Source organism: Salmo trutta, chromosome 16 (genome assembly GCF_901001165.1).
Source record: "Salmo trutta chromosome 16, fSalTru1.1, whole genome shotgun sequence".
Classification (NCBI taxonomy): domain Eukaryota; kingdom Metazoa; phylum Chordata; class Actinopteri; order Salmoniformes; family Salmonidae; genus Salmo; species Salmo trutta.
In genome coordinates this window covers 16430184-16453590 of record NC_042972.1, presented here as the reverse complement: position 1 = coordinate 16453590, position 23407 = coordinate 16430184, and the positions used below count along the sequence as shown (strand labels likewise).

General features: G+C 43.2%; 1 protein-coding gene across 5 annotated transcripts in view; it reads right to left on the bottom strand.

Moving 5' to 3' along the window:
- LOC115150182 (plexin-A1) overlaps positions 1-23407 on the bottom strand; it is a 364140-nt gene that overhangs the window by 284398 nt on the left and 56335 nt on the right. The window lies entirely within an intron of this gene.

Genomic DNA, 23407 nt, shown 5'->3' with positions numbered 1-23407 from the left:
GTTTTTCTGGATATTTTTGTTGTTATTCTGTCTCTCACTGTTCAAATCAACCTACCATTAAAATTATAGACTGATCCTTTCTTTGTCAGTGGGCAAACGTACAAAATCAGCAGGGGATCAAATACTTTCCCCCCCACTGTATTTATAGTTGTCCACATATTCTAAGTCAGAACCGTCCAGAGTAGTGATGCTAGGCAGGCGGGCAGGTGCGGGCAGCGATCGATTGAAGAGCATGCATTTAGTTTTACTAGCATTTAAGAGAAGTTGGAGGCCACGGAAGGAGTGTTATATGGCATTGAAGCACGTTTGGAGGTTTGTTAATACAGTGTCCAAAGAAGGGCCAGATGTATACAGAATAGTGTAGTCTGCGTAGAGACTGCCAGAGAGACTGCCAGAGGTCCGGACAACAGGCCCTCCGATTTGACACACTGAACTCTATCTGAGAAGTAGTTAGTGAACCAGGCGAGGCAGTCATTAGAGAAACCAAGGCTGTTGAGTCTGCCGATAAGAATGCGGTGATTGACAGAGTCGAAAGCCTTGGCCAGGTCGATGAAGACGGCTGCACAGTACTGTTTTTTTATCGATGGTGGTTATGATATTGTTTAGGACCTTGACCTTAAGGTGCACCCGTGACCAGCTCGGAAACAGGATTGCATAGCGGAAAAGGTATGGTGGGAATCGAGATGGTCGGTGATCTGTTTGTTCACTTGGCATTTGAAGACTTTAGAAAGGCAGGGCAGGATGGATGTAGGTCTGTAACAGCTTGGGTCTAGAGTGTCTCCCTCTTTGAAGAGGGGATACTTAAGAGAGGTTGAACATACTAGTAATAGGGGTTGCGACAATGGCGGCGGATACTTTTAGGAAGAGAGAGTCCAGATTGTCTAGCCCAGCTGATTTGTAGGGATCGAGATTCTGCAGCTGTTTCAGGACATCAGCTGTCTGGGTTTGGGTGAAGGAGAAGCAGGGGGGGAATTGAGATCTAATGGTTGGCATGCACATGCTGCACAGAGATTTCACCTGTAAAACTTGAAGAGGCCTATCATTTCCGATTTATAAATGTGCCTAAAGTAGACCGCTACAGCCTAGACCGTTAGAGCATTAATTCCGTTAGCAGGAGAGGAGGCTATATAAAAATAAATAAATATATATATAAATATATATATATACACACACACACACACACACACACACACACACACACACACACACACACACACACACACACACACACATATACCACATACATACTACATACATACATACATACATACACACAAATACATATAACACGCTGGTAGCAATTTGATTCTTAAAGTAAAGGAAGCGTTACCTGACAAAGTAACAAAAATATTACAATATTTGAACACAGTAAGTCATTATATTACTTTGTTAGTCATAAAAGTAATATATTACTGTACTGTTACTTTTGTAATGCGTTACTCCCAACACTGAATGAGTATGCAGCGTGCACGGATATGCAACGGTCTGATTCTGTGACGGGTCAGGTCTGCGCACACACACACACACACACGTCCTGCACTATAAATACACGCACATACTGGTGAGGGTGTAACTAAACACACGCTGTCACATCCCACACATATGCTAAAACAGCCTGGCATCTCTCAGCACAGACAGATGATTCACACATCCCACTGGGTAACAGCTCAAAGCACTTGGATTAGGTATTGACACCAACGTCGAAAGCTACACTGAACAACATGTCCTACTAGTGAGCTGTACTTCCAGTAACAAAGTACACAGAACCGTATGTACATGTCATGTTCCACTCACCACCAATGTGAAGTACACAGGACCGTATGTACATGTCATGTTCCCCTCACCACCAATGTGAAGTACACAGGACCGTATGTACATGTCATGTTCCCCTCACCACCAATGTGAAGTACACAGGACCGTATGTACATGTCATGTTCCCCTCACCACCAATGTGAAGTACACAGGACCGTATGTACATGTCATGTTCCCCTCACCACCAATGTGAAGTACACAGGACCGTATGTACATGTCATGTTCCCCTCACCACCAATGTGAAGTACACAGGACCGTATGTACATGTCATGTTCCCCTCACCACCAATGTGAAGTACACAGGACCGTATGTACATGTCATGTTCCCCTCACCACCAATGTGAAGTACACAGGACCGTATGTACATGTCATGTTCCCCTCACCACCAATGTGAAGTACACAGGACCGTATGTACATGTCATGTTCCCCTCACTACCAATGTGACAGACAGAATACATTCCACCGGGGGCACTCTTGACCTACAGCCCAAATTCAAGCGTTGTCACGCATCACTGCTTAAGCTCAGGGGTATACACACAACACACACACACAACACACACACACACACACAAAGAACGATGCAGGTGCAACTAGCACCACACAATAACACACACATATGTGCACTTCTCACACAGTCCCTAGAATGACCCTAACACACACACACACACACACACACGATATGCACACACAGTTTTAAAATACATGTCATTACAGGCTACCTATAAAATCTCTCTGGGGGCCAATCTCTCACATCAGATAGGCCTATAACGCCATGGCAATGGAGCAAATCAAATCAAATTTTACAGGTCACATACACATGGTTAGCAGATGTTAACGCGAGTATAGCGAAATGTTTGTGCTTCTAGTTCTGACCATGCAGTAATATCTAACAATTTCACAACAACTACCTTATACACACAAATGTAAAGAAATGAACAAGAATATGTACATAAAAATATATGGATGAGCGATGGCCGAACGGCATGGGCAAGATGCAGTAGATGGTATAGAGTACAGTATATACATATGAGATGAGTAATGTAGGGTATGTAAACATTATATAAAGTGGCATTGTTTAAAGTGGCTAGTGATACATTTATTACATCAATATTTAATTATTAAAGTGGCTAGAGATTTGAGTCAGTATGTTGGCAGCAGCCACTCAATGTTAGTGATGGCTTCTTAACAGTCTGATGGCCTTGAGATAGAAGCTGTTTGGAGATGGGAGTGTTTGATTGGTTGTTTCTACTTACATTTACACATTAGTCCTTTAGCAGACGCTCTTATCCAGAGTGACTTACAGGAGCAATTAGGGTTAAGTACCTTGCGCAAAGGCACAGCGACAGATCTTCCACCTGGTTGGCTTCGGGATATGAACCACCAACCTTTCAGTTCCTGGCCCAACATCATTTTCTGCTAGGCTACCTGCCACCCCTACTTGTAGCGACAAGCCTTGAATTGTATTTAAATGCACAGCTACAGTGGGAAATGTACATACACCTTAGCCAAATACATTTAAATTCAGATTTTCACAATTCCTGACATTTAATCCTAGTAAAAAATTGTACTATGTCTTAGGTCAGTTAGGATCACCACTTTATTTTAAGAATGTGAAATGTCAGAATAATAGTAGAGAGTGATTAATTTCAGCTTTTATTTCTTTCATCACATTCCCAGTGAGTCAGAAGTTTACATACACTCAATTAGTATTCGGTAGCATTGCCTTTAAATTGTTTAACTTGGGTGAAACATTTCAGGTAGCCTTCCACAAGCTTCCCACAACAAATTGGGTGAATTTTGGCCCATTCCTCCTGACAGAGCTGGTGTAACTGAGTCAGGTTTGTAGGCCTCCTTGCTCACACACACTTTTTATGTTCTGCCCACACAATTTCTATAGAAATTGAGGTCAGGGCTTGTGATGGCCATTCCAATACCTTGACTTTGTTGTCCTTAAGCCATTTTGCCACAACTTTGGAAGTATGCTTGGGGTCATTGTCCATTTGGAAGATGCATTTGCGAACAAGCTTTAACTTCCTGACTGATGTCTTGAGATGTTGCTTCAATATATCCACATAATTTTCCTACCTTATGATGCCATCTATTTTGTTACTTGCACCAGTCCTTCCTGCAGCAAAGCACCCCCAAAACATGATGCTGCCACCCCCGTGCTTCATGGTTGGGATGGTGTTCTTCAGCTTGCAAGCCTCCCCCTTTTTCCTCCAAACATAACAATGGTCATTATGGCCAAACAGTTCTATTTTTGTTTCATCAGACCAGAGGAAATATCTCCAAAAAGTACATTATTTGTCCCCATGTGCAGTTACAAACCGTAGTCTGGATTTTTTATGGCAATTTTGGAGCAGTGGCTTCTTCCTTGCTGAGCAGCCTTTCAGGTTATGTCGATATAGGACTTGTTTTACTATGGATACAGATACTTTTGTACCTGTTTCCTCCAGCATCTTCACAAGGTCCTTTGCTGTTGTTCTGGGATTGATTTGCACTTTTCGCACCAAAGTACGTTCATCTCTAGGAGACAGAATGCGCGGTATGACGGCTGCGTGGTCCCATGGTGTTTATACTTGCGTACTATTGTTTGTACAGATGAATGTGGTGCCTTCAGGCGTTTGGAAATTGCTCCCAAGGATGAACCAGACTTGTGGAGGTCTTGGTAGATTTCTTTCGATTTTCCCATGATGTCAAGCAAAGAGGCACTGAGTTTGAAGGTAGGCCTTGAAATACATCCACAGGTACACCTCCAATTGACTCAAATGATGTCAATTAGCCTATCAGAAGCTTCTAAAGCCATGATATTTTATGGAATATTCCAAGCTGTTTAAAGGCACAGTCAACACTTTCAACATGTTTCTCTGACTATATAAGCGATGGTAAAAGTATCAGGCATATAAACTAGAGGGCCGATACCAATTTTTGGGGGTCAGAGGCCGATGGCCAATATTTCAGGCTGATATTCAATATCATTAAATAAAACAAAAGTAATGACACAATTTCCCAGACAGCCATGTATGCATTAATTAGAATCTGACTACATAACATATTGGTCCTAATTTTATTTGAATGGTAAATATCTTGATAAGCAGTTTTCCAATGTAGAGGGACTGTCGGCAAATCCGATGGAGAAGGGGCGATAGACTAGAAAAGGCAATATCGGCCGGATATATCGAATGTTCTCTAATAAAAACACAGACATACAGGCATGTATACACACACACACACACACACACACACACACACACACACACAACCTGCAGCAGGCAGGCAGCTCACAAAGGGTAGATGAAACAGGCCATTTCACTGCACTCTATGGGAGACAAATACAGCTGTTAGCGCTCCACCGTTGTGTGCCATGACACACAGTAGGCATGGGTGGTATACCGTATACCAGGGTATTTGGGAAGAGGCACGGAATGTTTTTTAAATACCATTGAAACAATTTCTTAGAAACATTTTCATACATTTCAATATTTCGAGCTACTTTTTAAGTAAATACCTGCAGTCAACTATTGCAATATCATGTCATTCATTTCACCTGTCAAATAATTTTTCATTATGAAGCTTACTGGTAGTCCCGAGTCACGTGGTGTCGGTTTATAAGCACACAATGAAGAGAGACAAGAGCCTTATGAGTCACTGTTGTGCAGCACACACTAGGTGATCTAGTTACAGTACGGAATTCACAACTAATTGTTTGCCAGCAAGATATCTCATAACTACTAAGTTAACTGTCTAAAATGTGCTATATCCTCTGCAGTTGTGCATTTTGTTTGCTCATTTAGTAGCGTGTTAGCTATCTAGCTAAGTGGTTAGCTTCTTCCAAAATCAAGCTTAATTTCTTTTATCAGCAGAGAATCCCCTCCTGGATCCCCTCCTGGAGACTTGCTGTCTAATATTTGTTTTGTGTATGCAGCAAACTGTGAGTAGTATTTTTTAGTTACTTGTATAACTATGAGCTGGGATGTCCGTCCTGCAAATAGTTTTGGTCAGAGACTGTATGAAATGTTCGCACCGCACTCATTAGCATTCTCTATGGGATTGTACGTGTACTTGTTAACCTTCAGATTACAGAGGCTCAGTGGGGTATGAAAATAGTGCCCCTTGTGTTCAGTGACTGTTTTACCGAATATCCCCCGATCGGACAAGGTCGGTATGAAGGTATGATAATCTGGATAGTGCCCAAGCCTTACACACATATACATGCACACAAAAGCTTACAAAACAGCCAATCAGGCACACACACAGCACTGGCATACACATAAACTGAGTGTACAAAAAAAAAAAAAACATTAAGAACTCTTCCATGACATAAAGTGACCAGGTGAAATCTATGATCCCTTATTGATGTCACTTGTTAAATCCACTTAAAATCAGTGTTTATGAAGAGTGGAAGACATTTTAAAGAAGGATTTGTAAGCCTAGAGACATATAAGACATGTTCGATAAAAAAACAAAAAATATTTAACCTTTATTTAACTAGGCAAGTCAGTTAAGAACAAATTCTTATTTGCAATGACGGCCTACTGGGAACAGTGGGTTAACTATCTTTTTCAGGGGTAGAACAATATTTTTTTACCTTGTCAGCTCAGGGAATCGATCCAGCAACCTTTCGGTTACTGGGCCAACGCTCTAACCACTAGGCCTACCTGCCGTCCCATGTGAATGGGAAAGAAAATATATAAGTGCCTTCGAATGGGGTATGGTAGTAGATGCAAATTCTATTTGCCAGGCGCATCGGTTTGTTTGTATCAAGCTCTGCAACGCTACTGGGTTTTTCATGCTCAACAGTTTCCTGTGTGTATCAAGAATGATCCACCACCCAAAGGACATCCAGACAACTGTGGGAAACATTGTAGTCAACTTGGGCCAGCATCCTTCTGGAACACTATTGTCGTGTCTTTGGGCATCATTAACTTGAAGACATGTTTATCAAATAACTCTCTGTAATTATTATTACGCGATTAACTGATTAATCGTGTAACTGTAATTAACTAGGAGGTCGGGGCACCAAGGAAAATATTCAGATTACACAGTTATAATTTTCCTAACATAACTGTCAGATATAACAATATATATATTATATTATAAGATCTGATCTATTATCTTCTTGTTTTAATGATGTGTTTTACCTCGCGTCCAGTCTCATTCCAAACGTCGTAAATTGTTGTTATCTGCACGAACCCAGTCTTCACTAAGTCATCCATACATCAATTGTCTTAAAATAATTTATTTACTAAACTAAGTAATTCACAGAAAGCATACAAAACAGTAGGTATCGTTACAAAGCAATGATAAAGGAATGTGCCCTAGTGGGCTAAACCTGCATGGTGGCTTGTTAAACAAAGGGTGATAAGGGTCAGCTGAGACGGCACAACAGAGTTGATAAATATTAACAATTGATATGCTAATCCTTTGCACATGAACGCTCACTCATTCGGAAACAATTGCAATCAATATATATATTTACGTTCAGTGTGTCGTCGTGATCTTTGTTGGAGAGTTTTGTCCTCTCTCTCTCTCTCGGTTAGAACGGATCTTTCAAAGCAACATTCATTAATGTCGTTATAGAATGGATGTTCCGTCGGTCTTCACGTTCAATGACACCGAATTTATAGCTGCAGACTAGTAATTAATATCAAAGACTTGTTATTATTCTGTCGGTATCGATAGTCTAAAAGTTTAACCACGTGGTATGGTTAAAGTTCAGTAGAGGAGTGCATGGTCAAACCTTGGCGCGCTCTCTCTCTCTCTCTCTCTCTCTCTCTCTCTCTCTCTCTCTCTCTCTCTCTCTCTCTCCTCTCTCTCCTCTCTCTCTCTCTCTCTCTCTCTCTCTCTCTCTCTCTCTCTCTCTCTCTCTCTCTCTCTCTCTCTCTCTCTCTCTCTCTCTCTCTCTCTCTCTCTCTCTCTCTCTCTCTCTCTCTCTCTCTCTCTCTCTCTCTCTCTCTCTCTCTCTCTCTCTCTCTCTCTCTCTCTCTCTCTCTCTCTCTCTCTCTCTCAAGAAAGACACCCTGGGTGGGGCTTATATACTGAACGTAGAAAGGCTGTGACATGACGCCTTGTCCTGTCTGTGGGCGTGCCGATGACTTAGTTAAGCTTTGAGCAGACATACAATTCTCACATTAACATAGCATCTCAACATATTCCAAATAGCTTTATCCTTATTCATAAATTTTATACCACCATTAGATGTAAGTCTCATCGCTGAGGCTAGTATATAAACCTTAGTATGGTAATATGTCCATATTGTCTCTAATGAGTTTCACAAAATTGTACCAAACGGACCAGTTCATATCTGGATTCTTCACCGATCTTTTATACCTTCTCCAGAACATAAATGTAGTTCGGTTCCCCCGTCCGGCAGGTGGAAGAATTCCTTTGTCTCTCTATGAAACCATTCTGTCTCAAAACTGTGGCCTGTGAGGCAGGACATTCCCTTTGGAATTTATGACCGCCTTCTGACCACAGCAGCCTGGGTAGGGGAGGGGGGTAGGGGGATGGTGCATAGAAAAGGCCTGGTGCAGAGGGAGGGGGTTCAACTGTGCTCGCTGTACCCAGAGAGAGGGCAACGTCATGACACTATCAACACCTTGTAGAGTCCATGCCCCGACGAATTGAGGCTGTTCTGAGGGCAAAGGAGGCTGCAACTCAATATTAGGAAGGTGTTCTTAATGTTTTGTACACTCAGTGTATATACACACTATCAATATTGACACAAATAATGCAGGTATAGGCCGATATCTGCATCCACTTTCAAGAGCTTTAAGCTGATGTGAGTAAGCAACACACACACACACATCAATACATAATTACACTGACAATTAGTATCATTAGCATGGGGTTGGAGATTTGTGAGCTAAAAACTCCTCAGAGAGGGAACGGTCAGAGGGGAAGATAAAGAGCGAGAGGCAGAGAGAGAGTGAGGGAGGGAGGTAAAGAGAGATGGAGCTGGAGAGAGATGTTGCTTCCAAATGCAGCATCCCACCCAACTAGACTAACCCAACTAACAGACATATTGATTTAGGTTCAGATTCACTTCGTAAAGAGATTATTATTCTGTTTCAATAGGCAGAGGCTCTCTCTCTCTCACACACACACACACACACACACAAACATTGGTGCGCACACAAACACTGGTGCAGACACACACACCTCTGCATGGGGCCCTTTTGCATGGTATTTTCCTACCACAATAGGATGAGAATATATGTGTTGTGGAGTGATCATGTGAGGGTGTTTACAAGCTCAACACACATGCACAAAGAGACACATATGCACTCATAACCGAACACACACACAAACACACAGGTAGACACACACACACACACACACACACGTCTCCAATGGAGTGCTTGGTTTGGCCGTAAATCAAATCAAATGTTATTTTCACATGTGCCGAATACAACAGGTGTAGACCTTACAGTGAAATGCTTACTTTAAACTGCATTGTTGGCTATGGGCTTGTAAGAAAAGTGTTAAGTAAAAAATAGATATAAAAAAACAAAAAATTAAAGAGCAGCATTAAATAACAGTAGGAAGGCTGTATACAGGAGGTACTGGTACAGAGTCAAAAGTAACTCACGACATACTGTAAGAATGTATAATATAGTTTACTATATTTTCCCATAAGTTCAACCTAGTGATTCTCACGGCTCAGCTCATTACGTCTCAATTAACTAAGAATAATCTGGTGGTTGTCAATGTCTTCGTCCCAATTAATCATGCTTAATTACCTCTGTGCGTTTACCGTCACATTATTCTGATTAAGGGAAGAGGAATAGTCCCATGTTTTACAATTATGATAATTACCGCTCAGACTCGTTAAGGCAAATATATTTAAATATATGTAACAAGGTTATTAGTTGGCTTTGCTTGAGCTGACCTTTGAAACGTATTTAATATCATAGTCCTACCAGACTTTAAAAAGGTTTAAAAAGCTATTAGCTTTTGCTTTAGCTTGCCTGGAGTGCCAAATGGGCGGGGTTTCAAATCAAATCACATTTTATTTATTTTTACATTTACATGCTACGTAAACAACAGGTGTAGGCTAACAGTGAAATTATTACTTACGCGCCACTCCCAACAACATATAGAGAAAGAATATAGAGAAATAGAATAGTAAAATCCATAATAATATAAATACACAATGAGTAACAATAACATGGCTATATAGACGGGGTACAAGTATCGAGTTGATGTGCAGGGGTACGAAGTAGATATGTACATATAACTAGGAATAAAGGATAGTAAACAGTAGCAGCAGCGTACGTGATGAGACAAAAAAGTACAAAAAGGGTCAGTGCAGATTTGGTTAACTATTTAGCAGTCTGATGGCTTGGGGGTAGAAGCTGTTCAGGGTCCTGTTGGTTCCAGACTTGGTGCAGCGGCACCTCAGAGAGAACAGTCTATAACTTCGGTGGCTGGAGTCTTTGACCATTTTTAGTGCCTTCCTCTGACACCGATCGCACTTTTAGGACTGTTCCATAGGTTCCATTGCACCAAGCAAGCTAAATCAAGTATTTAAAATGATTTTGAATAGCATTTGAAACAGGTCTGTTTGCAACACAGTCAATTCTGAATCTGATATTGAACCGTTATCCAACTCAACACAGTTCAATAAAATTGTATTTCCCCCACAATTGCCCCAGTGTGGAATAAATAAAGTTATATTGAATTGAATAATGCCATGCTACATGATCAGAATCAGCAGAACACGAGTTAGACCTGAGCTGTGTTTAAAAGAGATTGAGTGAGTGTTAGCGGATTGTATTAGCGTAAAGTCTTCAGTAGCCTCTGTTTAGCGGAGGCTTCTAAAACGGCATCTCAAATGGCATCCTATTCACTATAATGGTCCACTACTTTAGCCAGGGCTACACAGGGAGCAGGGTGCCATTTGGGATGCATTCTGTCTTTTGTATGGGCTCTCAGGAATGGAGGCTAATCTGCAGCACTATCACACTCCAGAGACTCCCTGCATGGGGAGAGGAGATATACATCTGCTCTCACTTTGAGGAGATCTCAGTTTAATAGTGATGTTATAATATACACACACAGTCAAAAGAACATGGCGACAAACACATGCTGAAATTTGTCATGAAGAACCATGCAAACACACTTTCGAATGAATGACAAAAATGAGGACCGAGAGAAAGAGAGAAATGGATGAACGGATTGAGTTGTAGTCTTGTATTGTGTAAGTCTATTACAGACTCCATGAGCGCGTGCACATGCACACACACAAAATCACTACCGTGCCAATACTAATGGGTATTCTCCACCATTGTTATTGTCCTCCTATTCACTTACTGAAAGGCATATATGTCAAGATGTCACCTGACGTGGAGCTTCCTCTGGGATGCGGGTCAGGGGCAGCAGTAGAAAGGGCCTCCCTGTCAACTTGTGGATGATGGAAAGGCGCTGCAGTGAAGGTGACAGCACAGCGCCAGGGTGACGGACACCAATATTATTTGTGCTGGAGCATGCGTTCAATCATCTCCTCTCCTGCTGCTGCTGTGTAGCTGCTGGGAGACATGGCCAGTACAGGCATTCTGTAGTTATCTAACCATTACTTTCCTCTCTCTTCATCTGCTGCAACCACTTCTCTCCCCCTTGTCTCAGCAGATATAGGCAGCAAAGGATAGTTCCTGCTCTCTTTCTATGGCTATTGCTCTCTAGCTCACTATTTCTTCCCTCCATCTTTCTTCCCATCTCGCTCTCTCCCTCCATCTCTCATTATCCTCCATCCACTTGTTTTCCCAGTCTATTTATCGCTCTCCCTCGCCCTCCCCCCGTCTCTCTCCCTCGCCCTCCCCCCGTCTCTCTCCCTCTCCCCGTCTCTCTCCCTCGCCCTCCCCCGTCTCTCTCCCTCTCCCCGTCTCTCTCCCTGTCTCTCTCCCTCGCCCTCTCCCCGTCTCTCTCCCCGTCTCTCTCCCCCTCCCCGTCTCTCTCCCTTGCCCTCCCGCCCTCCCCCGTCTCTCTCCCTCGCCCTCCCCCCGTCTCTCTCCCTCTCCCCGTCTCTCTCCCCGTCTCTCTCCCTCGCCCTCCCCCGTCTCTCTCCCTCGCCCTCCCCCGTCTCTCTCCCTCTCCCCGTCTCTCTCCCTGTCTCTCTCCCTCGCCCTCTCCCCGTCTCTCTCCCCGTCTCTCTCCCCCTCCCCGTCTCTCTCCCTTGCCCTCCCGCCCTCTCCCCGTCTCTCTCCCCGTCTCTCTCCCCCTCCCCGTCTCTCTCCCTTGCCCTCCCGCCCTCTCCCCGTCTCTCTCCCTCGCCCTCCCCCGTCTCTCTCCCTCGCCCTCCCCCGTCTCTCTCCCTCGCCCTCCCCCGTCTCTCTCCCTCTCCCCGTCTCTCTCCCTGTCTCTCTCCCTCGCCCTCTCCCCGTCTCTCTCCCCGTCTCTCTCCCCCTCCCCGTCTCTCTCCCTCGCCCTCTCCCCGTCTCTCTCCCCGTCTCTCTCCCCCTCCCCGTCTCTCTCCCTTGCCCTCCCGCCCTCTCCCCGTCTCTCTCCCCCTCGCCCTCCCGCCCTCTCCTCGTCTCTCTCCCTCGTCTCTCTCCCTCGCCCTCTCCCCGTCTCTCTCCCCCTCCCCGTCTCTCTCCCTTGCCCTCCCGCCCTCTCCTCGTCTTTCTCTCCCTCGCCCTCCCGCCCTCTCCTCGTCTCTCTCCCTCGTCTCTCTCCCTCGTCTCTCTCCCTCGTCTCTCTCCCTCGTCTCTCTCCCTCGTCTCTCTCCCTCGCCCTCCCCCCTTTACCTCGCCCTCCCTCGCCCGCAGTGGGGAAATGTTTTTTATCGATCCCCTCTCAGAGTGGTGGAAGGTCATGGGATCACTAATAAAGCTCAGACAGATGAGGGCCTGAGGACACTGCCTGGGGTCACCTCCGCTAGCTGTGTGTGAGTAAGATACAGGATAAAATAATTACATAATAAAAATTTACAACAACACGTGGGCACACACAGTCCATTTGCAGGGACAACAAAGGGAGCTGACAGTACAGTTGACCATCCATCATGATAGGCTGTGCCCGCCAGCCTGCCAATGGCCTGCCTCCGTCTGCCTCGCCTGCCAGCCGCTCTTCACCAGGGTCAACTGCTGACCTCGTCTTCCCCTCACGGAGCAATGGGCTGAAATCACCTCCAGATCTAAGGTCAGTTTTTGATGGTTGAGGTTAAAAGTGGGGGAGTGGAATGCTGATTCAAGACCTGTGCTTAGAAGATAACTTTTATTCAATGAGTCCTCATTGACCTAAGCCTGACCTAGGGTCACCATGGGGTCAAGGGTAAGCCAATCAGCTTAACTAAGAAGCCATTACATCACAGTTCCCACCAGGGCAGGAGAGCTTTGGCAACGAGTGGGTTTCAAAAGCTGGAATTCAGAATGAGCTGTGTGACTGATTGGCTGACTATGCAGATTGTGGGGTGTTATTTGGGAGAAAAAATCACAGAAAGTGGCTTTGGATAATAGTTATCCTCCTGAGTTAATGAGGACAGGATATTTGTACACAGAACGCCATAGCCCATTTCCAAAATTGTCAAAATAACGCTAATAGGGGAAACAGAGAGAAGAAGAGTTGAAAAGAAAGGAGGAACAGGAAATCAACTACAGCTGAGGAGGAGTGAGGGGACAATCTGAGTGCCTCAACTGGGCCATTCACAACTCCTTCTATCTTTTTCTCTCTCCCTCTCTCTTTTTCTCTCTCCCTCTTCTTTCTAGGTTGAGAGAGGACATACTGGCTGACTCAACTAGGCTATTCACAACCTTCTTTCCTTCTTTAGGGTGCATAGTGTTTATAGCTGTACTCATTCAGGGGCGAAAATCTGATATTAACTTTGGAGGGGACAATTACATGAAATTTTCTCAAGAGCAATTCCTGAGGGGGACACCAAAAGTATTGCTGTAACACATAGCCTACATTGTAATATGGTAAATGTATATTGAGGAACCAAAGAAATAAGGTGTTTGCCGTACTCCTAACTACCGGTACCCAAAACTACACAACTAATCACAACAGTAATACCATTGCCTTTAACAAATCTTAGTTCAGTCACCAGTTTAAGTTGAGAGTGGGGGTATCCATGGCATTTTCCAATTATGTTCCTATTTTACAAGTCAAAAAAATTGAGAACCTTTCATAATGTTGCCAAACAAAGACTCAACAAACTTACCTGAGAATCCCTGTCTCTGCCAGTCTGTCCCTGCATATCTGTCCCCAACTCTGCTGTCTGTGTGCCATCTGATGCCTGCTCTGCCTAATGACATCATTGTGAAACATTTCCATTAGAATTTAATTTCTTTCTTATGAACATTTTATCAACTAGTCTTTGAGATATTAGGCTACTAGGGTTCTTACTTTGCGTTTTGGTGTACTGAAAAATACTCTGATGTCCGTCTTTTATTTTTCTGCCATTTTTCTACCTGGCTGGCTGGCTACACACACACACACACACACACAGTGTGTAGGTTATTTACAGTAGGAGATGGGCTTCTATCATCTTATCTTTTATCATTTTATTTGGGCTTCGATCTAAAAGGTAGCTAGCAAATGTGAAACGGATTAAAATGACAAGAGTTGACAGCTGTATGAGTTCACCATTTACACAACATATGCTGCAACCTTTTGTAATTTTAATAGTTTGTTTCATATTGGCTGGCTTCCAACAATAGCTGAATTTGCAAAGCTAGCGAGCACCAATTCCGTTTCAGTGGTGTTTGCTATAATCTTTGCTACCCGGGTTAAATAAAGGTGAAATAAAATAAATATATAAATAAAAGTTCCCTTGCGACAATTTAGCTTTTGCAACGAGACCATTAAATATATTTAAGACAATGGTAGAAGAGAGTGTAGTTCTGTTCAGTTTGGACTTCAGTTTATCGCTAACCTTATCACAGGGACTTTGAAGCACTAACTTACATCATCTGCATGCTGATCTTGGAATAAATTGACGATAGCAAAGATTCCATCTTTGACGAGGCCACATAAATGGAATAATTACTAGCTAGCTTAATAGTTAACATTTGCCCGCTATCTCTGCATATTCAGTTAGTGTGTGTGCGCAATTGACTGGATTAACCTCACGTCAGTTACGTTCATTGAGTGCCTTTCAGACAATGGATACCACCCCTCTGTTACCTTGCCAACTAAGGAACTGGCAGTGGATCAAACCATTGTGAGGCAAAGGGTGGGGGTCGCAATCTTTTGAAACTTAAAAACGCGCAATTAAGTGTCTATAATTAGCACAATTGCTTTCATTGCGTATTATTCATATTATTTAAATTACATAGTTATGTTTCAGTGATATATTGGGGGGGACAAATCATATTTTTCCCAGGATGGGGGGGTCGTGTCCCCCCCGGGATTTCCGCCCCTGTACTCATTTCAACACCAGTATGGCAATATAAGGTGTACAGATGTACTCATTTCAACACCATTATGACCATATAGGGTGTACAGCTGTACTCATTTCAACACCATTACGACCATATAGGGTGTACAGCTGTACTCATTTCAACACCATTACGACCATATAGGGTGTACAGCTGTACTCATTTCAACACCATTATGACCATATAAGGTGTACAGCTGTACTCATTTCAACACCATTACGACCATTTAAGGTGTACAGCTGTACTCATTTCAACACAATTATGACCATTTAAGGTGTACAGCTGTACTCATTTCAACACCATTATGACCATTTAAGGTGTACAGCTGTACTCATTTCAACACCATTATGACCATTTAAGGTGTACAGCTGTACTCATTTCAACACCATTAAGACATTACAGTGGTTCCTCCTTTAAAAGTTGCGTCATACTGCGTGCTGCTGCAGCATTCTGTGGCATGTAATTTAATTTAACAAGCCTTCCCTGTGGCTCAGTTGGTAGAGCATGGTGTTTGCAACGCCAGGGTTGTGGGTTCGATTCCCACGGGGGGCCAGTACAAAAAAATATATATAATATAATAATAATAAATATTGCATGAAATGAAATGTATGCATTCACTACTGTAAGTCGCTCTGGATAAGAGCGTCTGCTAAATGACAGATGTAAAATGTAATTCTCAGCCATTTCTTCTGTTACTGCAAGTTATTGCTAGTTTGACCACCAGAGGGCATCTTTGAGAAGCATTTGATTGTTTTCCGTATTGGCATTACCATAGAATTTAAAACCTTTTGTAATAACATAGTATATGGGATTGATTTTGAGAAATGTGGCTTAATTAATTAGATTAATATTATGGTGTTTCCATTAAGAGAAAAACGAAACCCTAAGGGTTTCCGTTAGGACGGAATGGAAAATATGGCGCTGTACATCGTGATTGTCGGGAGTAGGCTACAGAATTGGAGGATTCTAAATTGTTTGCCTTCATTAGACAACTTTGTTCCAATATTTCTGCAAATCAGTGATATTTATTCCCATAGTAAATTGTTGTTCCCATCTCATTCCTTTCCCTCTTCCACACGTCATCATTCTGCTCCTGAGTAGCTTGCTTGTGGGTGTACTGGCAGGATATGGCAGCATCTTCGGTTGTGCGCCAAGAATTCTGCATACAGTAGCACGTTTGTGTGAAGGTGTGGTTATTCACAGGCAAATTGTTTTATGCTATGGAGGTGCATGTGTCTTTTTGTCGAGAGCAAAATGTTTTTTATTTTCAATCAAAAATAATTGTTCTGAAAGCAACTTTTTTCCGACACAAAGGAAGTCAAAGCGGACACCTACAAAGATGGCATCTCAGGTAAGCAGCACTGGGCTGTATTGACGTATCCTAAAAAGGACATCTGCTGCCTTAGATTGAACGGTCAAATCTCAGTTGTTTTCATATCTATAAAAAATAAGCTGTTTTATTTACTTTCAGAGAGCGAGCTGATTAAGGGGTCAAAAATGTTGACATTGCCAGATGTTCACTGTCCGAGGAACAGTACGTGGAAGCTTTATTGCTGGCAAAAGTGTCCATAACCAGAGGTAATTAAACTGTTCTGTGTTCTTTTTCTCCATCTCTGACTGTCTTGTTGTACATGGAACCTGTCTCACATGCATTAAAAACCCCTTAAATGTCAGCTGCTAATTTTCAGGTTTACACCACATAAACACACCCATTTTCACTGGACTATCTGTTGCTATCTGTTGCTGCCAAGTCATGATTTCCCTGGGGGTTAGCCTTACAATAACCAAGTGGTGAGACACATAGCCCTCTATATTTAAATGTTTCAGGTACACTCCGATAGGTGTCTGTGTCACATACAATATCTTCTATTGGAATTATCTTCTGTTTGTCCTCATGTCTGTTTTTCAGCAGAAAGTATGCTGTAGCCACTTAATGTAGACACCAGGTGAGACCACACACACACACACACACACAAAATAACAGTCTCTTCTTCACTTCATCCCTCTCCCCCTTCTCCCTAAATCCTCTAGGTTATATCAGCTGTTTTGGTGAACCCCTCCCGCATCTGAACTGGCTGACACAGAGGGCACAGCATGGTCATAGCTGAGATGTCACTTGGTCGGGTCAACAGGAAGTATTATTAAAGAGATGCTTTACATGGAAATACAGACATAGATGTAGTAGTCCCAGAGTGACTGACCGTGTTAGAAAAAAAAACAAGGCTTAATCAGGCTCTCTCTCTATCCATCTGTCACTCGTCTGCAGGTATGTTTTGACGTGAAAGAAGAATTCAGTCCCGTCATCGCCACCTTACCCGCTCTTAAGATAACCTTTTGGTCAACTAGGGGCCCAAGGCTGGTTAGGAGACACCGCAATTGTGATGAACAGAGAATATTAGGGTAGCACTGTAATTCATGAATCATATGCTGTCTGCCGCTGTTCTTATCTCTTTCCCTTTCTGTCTTCTACACCTCTCTCCCCACCTTGTCTTTCTTCCTCGTTTTATAATGCACACCATATGTGCATTGAAGTACAGATTGAACTTGTATTTATAATATTACAATTATCAAAATTCTAATGCATTTATAACACCTGGATAATGAACTTCTTTCAATAAAGCGTTTCACATTCTCCACTGGTTGAAATTAAGTATCTTATTGAAATACTATTGTGTCCTCAGATTAATGCAGATGAAGGGAGTTCGATATGCATAGTTTTTTTCTGTATATATGAATTACAAATCAATCATGTTTCTAGTCTATTGCATAGTTACAATGTGTAATCATTGATGTCCCAGGAGCAGGAGTGGTAAACACTGAAATGTATAATTGTAATACATACATGCAGACACAGCATCATTCAAATAATGGAGTTTGATATGACTGAAAAATAATGTCTGAGATTCATACCTGAACCGCACCTTTATTTGCCAAGGAAGAGTACATGATCAGTGAATATATTCAACGTCCAGGCTACAATGTGGGAATCTCATGCGTGGTAATAACTACAGTACATGTATACAGGACTTGCATCCTTGGCACAATAAAGTTATTACATTCTACTCTATCAATATGTAACAGTATAGCTTCCATCCCTCTCCTTGCCCCTACCTGGGCTCGAACCAGGGACCCTCTGCACACATCGACAACAGCCACCCTCGAAGCATCGTTACCTATCGCTCCACAAAAGCCGCGGCTTCTGCAGCATAAGGGGAACAACTACTTCAAGGTCTCAGAGCGAGTGACATCACCGATTGAAACGCTATTAGCGCGCACCCCGCTAACTAGCTAGCCATTTCACACCGGTTACACATAGGCTTCATTAATGCCATTCAGACTTTTAGGGTCCATACACAAACGTTTTAGGGTCCATACACAGATTGGCTACATACTGTAGTTAGCTACACATCCATAGGCATACAGATATTTTATCCTCCACTACACAATAAGCAAGTAAATAGTTAGCTATGTTACTTCAGTTGCACTGCAAGGCAAGCTTACACAATTGTACATTCAATTTGCAGTAAATGCTTTAGCTAGCTAGATTCTTTACATCCACTGTTTCACAAGACGACAGCCTGGTTTTCTCAGGAGTCCCTAAAAGATTAAACAACACAAATTACAAATTCATTCTCCCAACACTAGCTAGCTGGCTAATGTTAGCTAGTCAGATAACTTGCTAAATAGCGATTTTCGTAATTTAACTTTATGACAAAAAAATATGCACAAATGTTTGTCTCAACATAAACATATTTCTCTCAATTGTACATTTTGTCAGCCATCTTCACCCAGGGACCAGTGGCTCGCATCAAAATTCATCATTGGAACCACTCGATATGATTGGTCATAAAAACCTTGGGATCCAAATGCATAATGAGTGCTCTAACGCCCCCTCGTGGTGGTCTGGAGCAATGACGCCATGACGCCGGGTACCTCTAAGTCCTGCGGTGCAAGCTTGCAACTTTTAAAGGAGGAACCACTGTATAGGGTGTACAGCTGTACTCATTTCAACACCATTATGACCATATAAGGTGTACAGCTGTACTCATTTCAACACTATAATGACAATACAGGGTGTACAGCTGTACCCACCGAGAATGAGTGAGTGAGCGAGCGAGATAGACTGTGTATTGCATTCATCTCAGCCTGGTGTGGTGTGTGTGCTCTGTAATGCCACGCACGGTGGATCAGTGGGGGGAAACCCAACCAAGCCTCTGTCTTCCCTGTGGGGCCTAGCACTGCAGACAGCATCCGATCAACCCTCTCTCAATGAATTAGTGTCTGAGTCCGTGTGTGCGTGCCTCAGCCAGTTTGAGTGACATTTCACAAATTCCGGAGACAGGGCTAATGATGTCCCTGTTGGACTAAATCAAATCACTCAGAGTTTCCAGGAAGAAAGCAGGGTGAGTATGGGAACTGGGTTCAGTCAAGACGCGTCCTACCTCCTCTCGCTCATTACCACTGTTCTAAAGATGGCCCCAGGGAGAAGTAGTCGAAGGGGACTGAACCTAAATGCCAGCATCACGGCAGAGAAGTGTTGAGGAAGGCCCAAGGCAAAGCACAATGTCGGAGGTCAGCAGACTAGCTATTAATTGTATAGCATTCCAATGTTGTAGTATTACAGTATAACTGTAGTATATTTCAACAGGACACATATGTTGCCAAAAGTTCTAGAGGATACTGGGGCTGGGAATGGCCAGGGACCTCGCGATACGATATTAACACCATATTTAGATGCCGATACGATATGTATTGAATTTCCAGGGACCTCATAATACGATATCACCATATTTAGATGCCGATACGATATGTATTGAATTGCCAGGGACCTCATAATACGATATCACCATATTTAGATGCCGATACGATATGTATTGAATTTCCAGGGACCTCAAAATACGATATTAACACCATACTTAGATGACGATACAATATGTATTGCGATTCTCACGATTCTATATATATTGCAATTCGATAATAGGATGATGTTCCAAACATATTTCTCACTACATGTCTGCTGCAGAGGGACAAGAGAGATCATGAGATTTTTTTGTTGTTGATCAGTCATGGGGGAAAAAAGTGCTGAAAACATGTTGGCGCACCACTTAAAAAGATAGAGAACAAGCTATTTATATTTTTTTTATCGAGTCAGAATCTATATAAAATTGTTCAAAATAAAATTGTGATATGCAACTATAGATTCTCTCCCTCATCACTACTAGCTATGTGTTTATATGTGCATGCATTGCATAGGCTATGCATGTATCCATCGCCAACATCTATCTGAGGCAAAATCATGATAATTGAAGTCTGGCTGTCCCAGAATGGCCCCGGGGGGGATGGCTGCTGTTTTACGGGCTCCTAACCAACTGTGCTATTTTGTAAAGTATTTTTTTCCCGTTGTTAGTAACTTATTTTGTACATAAACGTTGTTGATACCGTCTCTTAGCTTCTGAACATCAGAACAGCAATTACTAACCCCGAACTGGACAAAGATTTTTTCTTTAATCAGTCCGACGCGAAGGACATACTGCTCTCCAGTGACGAGGCACAAATCCCCGTCATTTGCATGAAGAAAAGGCAGAGATACAGAGGGAGAAGGTCGGGGTGCCTTGTTAGGATTCGTAGGCGAGTGAGTAAATCGCCATTACCAACGGTTCTATTGGCCAATGTGCAATCACTGGAAAACAAACTCGATGATCTAAGGTCGAGACTATCCTACCAACTGGACATTAAAAATTGTGATGTCTTATGTTTCACCGAGTCGTGGCTGAACAACGACACGTATAGCATTGAGCTGGCTGGGTTTTCTGTGTATCGGCAGGACAGAGCAGCTACGTCTGGTAAGACGAGAGGCAAGGTTGTGTGTCTATTTGTCAATAATAGCTGGTGCATGATGTCTAATATTAAAGAAGTCTCGAGATATTGCATGCCTAATGTAGGAGTACCTCATGATAAGAAGTAGACCACATTATCTAACAAGAGAGTTCTCAACTATATTATTCCTAGCCGTCTATTTACCGCCACAAACCCATTTGGCACAAAGACCGCACTCAACAAGTTTTATAAGGCCATAAGCAAATAAGAAAACGCTCACTCAGAAGTGGCGCTCCTAGTGGCCGGGGACTTTAAAGCTGGCAAACTTAAATCTGTTTTACCTCATTTTTACCAGCATGTCACATGTGCAACCAGAGGGGAAAAACTTGACCACCTTTACGCCACGCACAGAGACGCATACAAAGATCTCCCTCGCCCTCCAGTTGGCAAATCTGACCATAACTCTATCCTCCTGATTCCTGCTTACAAGCAAAAACTAAAGTAGGAAGTACCAGTTACTCTCTCAATATGGAAGTGGTCAGATGTCGCGGATGCTACGCTACAGGACTTTTTGCTAGCACAGAGTGGAATATGTTCCGTGACTCATCCAATGGCATTGTGTAGTACATCACCTCAGTCACCGGCTTCATCAATAAGTGCATTGATAATGTCATCCCCACAGTGACCTTACGTGCATATCCCAACCAGAAGCCATGGATTACAGGCAACAGCCGCACCAAAAGGCTAGAGCTGCCACTTTTTCAAGGAGCAGGACACTAATCCTGACGCTTATAAGAAATCCCGCTATGCCTTCAGACAAACCATCAAAGAGGCAAAGCTTCAATACAGGACTAAGATTGAATCCGACTACACCGGCTCTGATGATTATCAGATGTGGCAGGGCTTTCAAACTATTTCGGACTATAAAAGGAAAACCCAGCCACGAACTGCCCGGTGACACAAGCCTACCAGATGAGCTAAATGCCTTTTATGCTCACTTCGAGGCAAGCAACACTGAAGCATGCATGAGAGCACCAGCTGTTCCGGACCACTGTGTGATCACGCGCTCCGTAGCCGATGTGAGCAAGACCTATAAACAGGTCAACAATCACAAGGCCGTGGGGCCAAACGGACTACCTGGGCATGTACTCAGACCATGCGCGGATCAACTGGCAAGTGTCTACAATGACATTTTCAACTTCTCCCCAACCGAGTCTGTAATACCCACATGTTTCAAGCAGACCACCATAGTCTCTGTGCCAAAGGATGCAAAGGAAACCTGCCTAAATGATGACCGACCCATAGCACTCAAGTCGGTAGCCAAGGTAGGCAACAACACATCTGCCACGCTGATCCTCAACACCGGGGCCCCACAGGGTTGCGTGCTTAGTTCCCTCCTGTACTCCCTGCAATGTGGTGCCAGGGCAACAACCTCTCCCTCTATGTGAGCAAGACAAAGGAGATGATCGTGGAATAGAGGAAAAGGAGGGCCGAACAGGCCCCCATTAACATTGACGTGGCAGTAGTGGAGTGTGTCAAGAGCTTCAAGTTCCATGGCCTCCACATCACCAACAAACTATCATGGTCCAAACATACCAAGAAAGTTGTGAAGAGGGCACAACACATCCCCCCCCCTCCCCCCTCAGGATACTGAAAAGATTTGGCATGGGACCCCAGATCCTCAAAAAGTTATACAGCTGCACCATCGAGAGCATCCTGACCAGTTGCATCACCGCCTGGTATGGCAACTGCTCGGCATTTGACCGTAAGGCGCTACAGAGGGTAGTGCGTGTGGCCCAATACACCACTGGGGCCAAGCTTCCTACCATCCAGGACCTATATACTAGGCGGTGTCAGAGGAAGGCACACAAAATTGTCTAAGACTCCAGTCACCCAAGTCATAGACTGTTCTCTCTGCTACCGCACAGCAAGTGGTACGGGAGAGCCAAGTCTAGGTCTAAAAGGCTCCTTAACAGCTTCTACCCCGAATCTATAAAAAACTGCTGAACAATTCATCAAATGGCCACCTGGACAATTTACATTGTCCTTTGTTTTTACACTGCTGGTACTTTCTGTTTATTATCTATGCATAGTCACTTTACAACAACCAACATGTACCAACTACCTCGACTAACTTGTACCCCCGCACATTGACTTGGTACTCCCTGTACATAGCCTCGTTATTGTTATCTTATTTTATTGCGTTATTTTTTATTTTTTTACTTTAGTTTATTTAGTTAATATTTTCTTAACTATTTCTTGAACTGCATTGTTGGTTAAGGGCTTGTAAATGAGCATTTCATGGTAAGGTCTACACCTGTTGTATTAGGCGCATGTGACAAATAAAATTTGATTCGGCTGAAACTACAGTCTCTTCAAGTTTGACAGATGTTCAGTGAGATT